The following is a 4,393-nucleotide window of genomic DNA, read 5'->3' on the forward strand; positions in this document are numbered from 1 at the left end:
TTTCTAAAATATGTAATGATTTCTCATATTATATATACAAGTCGCTAACCAGTGCAACGCACGGGAATAAATACATGATGAGTTTTAGAGAAAAAAAAAACTATTATTTTTGTGGGGCCCAATAGTTTATGGGCCCGGCTCGCTCGCTTATAGGGAGTCCACAGGCCCCAAACTAAAGGAGGCCAGGGCCCAAGCCCAAAAATAGTGAGCCCGATGTGGCCCAAAGATACGTCCGAGGACCGCTCAGTCCTCGGAAGACCCAGAATCCCATTGACGAAAGTGGAATACAAGCAAACTTAAAATATCAGAAAATATATCAGGGAAATAGTCCTTAATACCCTTCGTTGACATGACACCGCATCTAACAGAGCCGGATTCTTAGGCTTTATGGACCATTTCCCACAGTTTCGGGATTAGACTGATGGGACAAATCTCTGTCCTGGAAAAGTCGACCCTACACGTGGACGGGGGATAATGAACGTAGGCTAGTATAAAAGAAAACGCAAGGTAACAAAGTAAGGGGGATCCATCTCACTTCCTGAAAAATACTCCAGGAATGAGAATGCCCGGATAGCATATGCGCTCCACCATGGAAAACCCATCGACGGGTAACCGGAGAAAAATATTAGTGCTCCTCGGACAGGATCCGAGGAGCCCAATCCATCAATTTGTAAAGTTAATGGGGTTAGATAACCGGACTAAAGCCTTTTCCAGTCTAGGTTTATCTAATGTCCTGCCTGTACTAACGCCCCGTGACCCAACTCCAGCCTTTCAAGCCCACTCTCTACAAAATTTATTGTGAGGGATCCATCACGCGCGAGCCCAACGTCATCGTTGGGCCGCTTGAGAATCGTGTCCCTACAATTGGCGCCGTCTGTGGGAAAGGTTTGCGCGTTGGCGCGAGTGGCGCATAAGTCAGCTCTCTAGCAAGCAGAGATTCACGAGTCTTTCTCATTTCGGCGACGTGCAGTTGTTGCTCCGCCATAAACTTCTGCTGGGGGCTACGCCTTGCACCGCTAACGGCGCGGGTTTCTCTAGGGGCTTCCGACCCCAAGTCAGCTCCCCCCGTCATGGCCAAGGGGCTGACCTCCAAAAAAAAAAAAAAAAAAAAAAAAAAAAAGAGATTTTAAAAGTTTTGGACAGAACCAAGGCCTTGCATGGTCCTCGGACCCAAGCCTATGGGGAAACCAAGTACAAACAAGATATCTCACAAGTTTTGGACAGAACCAAGGCCTTGCATGGTCCTCGGACCCAAGCCTATGGGGAAACCAAGTACAAAAAAGAGATCTTACAAGTTTTGGACAGAACCAAGGCCTTGCATGGTCCTCAGACCCAAGCCTATGGGGAAACCAAGTACAAACAAGATATCTCACAAGTTTTGGACAGAACCAAGGCCTTGCATGGTCCTCGGACCCAAGCCTATGGGGAAACCAAGTACAAAAAAGAGATCTTACAAGTTTTGGACAGAACCAAGACCTTGCATGGTCCTCAGACCCAAGCCTATGGGGAAACCAAGTACAAACAAGATATCTCACAAGTTTTGGACAGAACCAAGGCCTTGCACGGTCCTCGGACCCAAGCCTATGGGGAAACCAAGTACAAAAAAGAGATCTTACAAGTTTTGGACAGAACCAAGGCCTTGCATGGTCCTCGGACCCAAGCCTATGGGGAAACCAAGTACAAAAAAAGAGATCTTATAAGTTTTGGACAGAACCAAGGCCTTGCATGGTCCTCGGACCCAAGCCTATGGGGAAACCAAGTACAAAAAAAGAGATCTTATAAGTTTTGGACAGAACCAAGGCCTTGCATGGTCCTCGGACCCAAGCCTATGGGGAAACCAAGTACAAAAAAGAGATCTTACAAGTTTTGGACAGAACCAAGGCCTTGCATGGTCCTCGGACCCAAGCCTATGGAGAAACCAAGTTTTGGACAGAACCAAGGCCTTGCATGGTCCTCGGACCCAAGCCTATGGGGAAACCAAGTACAAAAAAAGAGATCTTATAAGTTTTGGACAGAACCAATGCCTTGCATGGTCCTCAGACCCAAGCCTATGGGGAAACCAAGTACAAACAAGATATCTCACAAGTTTTGGACAGAACCAAGGCCTTGCATGGTCCTCGGACCCAAGCCTATGGGGAAACCAAGTACAAAAAAGAGATCTTACAAGTTTTGGACAGAACCAAGGCCTTGCATGGTCCTCGGACCCAAGCCTATGGGGAAACCAAGTACAAAAAAGAGATCTTACAAGTTTTGGACAGAACCAAGGCCTTGCATGGTCCTCGGACCCAAGCCTATGGGGAAACCAAGTACAAAAAAAGAGATCTTATAAGTTTTGGACAGAACCAAGGCCTTGCATGGTCCTCAGACCCAAGCCTATGGGGAAACCAAGTACAAACAAGATATCTCACAAGTTTTGGACAGAACCAAGGCCTTGCATGGTCCTCGGACCCAAGCCTATGGGGAAACCAAGTACAAAGAAGACATCTTAAAAGTTTTGGACAGAACCAAGGCCTTGCATGGTCCTCGGACCCAAGCCTATGGGGAAACCAAGTACACAAAAGCACCATCGGAGTTCCCTACTTCCCAGTTGATTGCTCGGATGGATTATTTAGAGATTATCAGCCTTAGACGGTGTTCGCGCGCTTATCACAGAATATTCAACTGTTATCCTGGTTAGTTCCCTAAGTTTGATTTATTATGAATTATCGATATAATGCCTGGTAGTATTGATAAACTGGAGTTAGTTAGATTATGTTTCAAGCTATTGTGCTCTAAATATTCTGAAAGAAACGCACGCATGGGGAACACTCACTCACAAAGTAGTGTAGTCAAAGGAACAGTATCCAAAACAAGTAAAGAAATTTCCATTGTCACTAAAACAAAGAAATAGTACAACGTACAATGAAAAGCTGGAATCAGTTTGCATCAAAGCTCATTACATAACAGAAAAGAAAGGAAGATACAAGAAAATAAAACGAAGCTGAGGGAGTAGGTCAGAGGAGAGGTTGGCTACAGCCCCCAGACCTTGTTCTTCCTCAATGCTTTCACATGCCCACAACTCAAACAGCCAAAGAGACCCAGCTTGAGCCTAACACCGTTGAAGGAAAGGTGCAGGGAGTTGGAGGTTGAGGGGCTTTCTCTAAATATACGCCTGCCGCAAAGCAGAGGCGCTGATGGCGGAAAATCTTTCTTCTGCCACACCAAAATTCTGGCATGGACAGAACCTGCTTCGGATTTTGACTAAAAGAGGGAAAGATTCCCTTCCCCCTCGGTCGAAATGAAGTATTCTCCTGAACTTAAGCTTCCTGTGCCCATACCGTACTATTCTGAGTCTCATGAAGGCAGGGTGCATCTGCGGCGGAGAAAGTTCTTTCTTCCCAACCCTTGCCTTAAACATGTTATGCTAAGGGAGGAGAGCTCCGGATATGGAAGCTGTGATGTGAGAGAAAATCTGAAGGATTTGTGCGTATATAAAGCAACTTTCTCTCCCTCCCATTTATTTGAAAAGACAAGGTGATAGCAGTCAACTCACGCGGCGTCCCAAGGAACGCTACAGACAAAACAGTTCTGGCTCAACTTCCAACATCAACTGCAACCACAAGATTAAAGAGCCTCGTAAAGGCGCACCTCGGTCACTGTGACATCAGAGAGTACCACGTGGCCAGAAGTTGCAGAAATATCTCTTAATTCATGGGCTAAGTGGATTCGTGGCCGAGGACAACCCCTGTTCGGCGCCTTGGGAAATGCCTTATGAAAGGGAGAATCTGAACTCAAAGAGTCTTGGACAGAACCTAGGACTTGCATGGTCCTCGGACTCAAGCCTATGGGAAAACCAAGTACGAAAAAGATATCTTATAAGTCTTGGACAGAACCTAGGACTTGCATGGTCCTCGGACTCAAGCCTAGAGGGAAACCAAGAACATAAAAAAGATATCTTATAAGTCTTGGACAGAACCTAGGACTTGCATGGCCCTCGGACTCAAGCCTATGGGGAAACCGAGCACCTAAAAGAAAAAGTATAAGTCATAAACAAAACCCTGGCTGTGCGAAGTCCTCGGACTCAGACCTTTTGGGAAATCAACTACTCGGATGGAGAAGTTTCTCGGCTTAAATACTGGAAAAGGTTAAGGCCAGTGTGTTAAGAATATGGCGTAACGAACCGATGATCGTTAGCCTAAGGAAATTGCTCATTGAAAGGGTGACATGTCCTCGGATAATTACTTCTTACACCTTATCAAGCACTTAGTCCCCATCGCGACTAATGTTAAGGTAAGTCTCGTTCCTCACTGGTCGGATTGTTATGTCGAATAATAATTTTGTTAAAGTTATTATGGCGTTTTTTTATTAGCAAGTATTTTGGCCTTAGTTGTCATTGGTTCAAATGCTATATTAC

The sequence above is a fragment of the Quercus robur genome, chromosome 6 (genome assembly GCF_932294415.1).
Source record: "Quercus robur chromosome 6, dhQueRobu3.1, whole genome shotgun sequence".
In the NCBI taxonomy this organism is placed as follows: Eukaryota; Viridiplantae; Streptophyta; class Magnoliopsida; order Fagales; family Fagaceae; genus Quercus; species Quercus robur.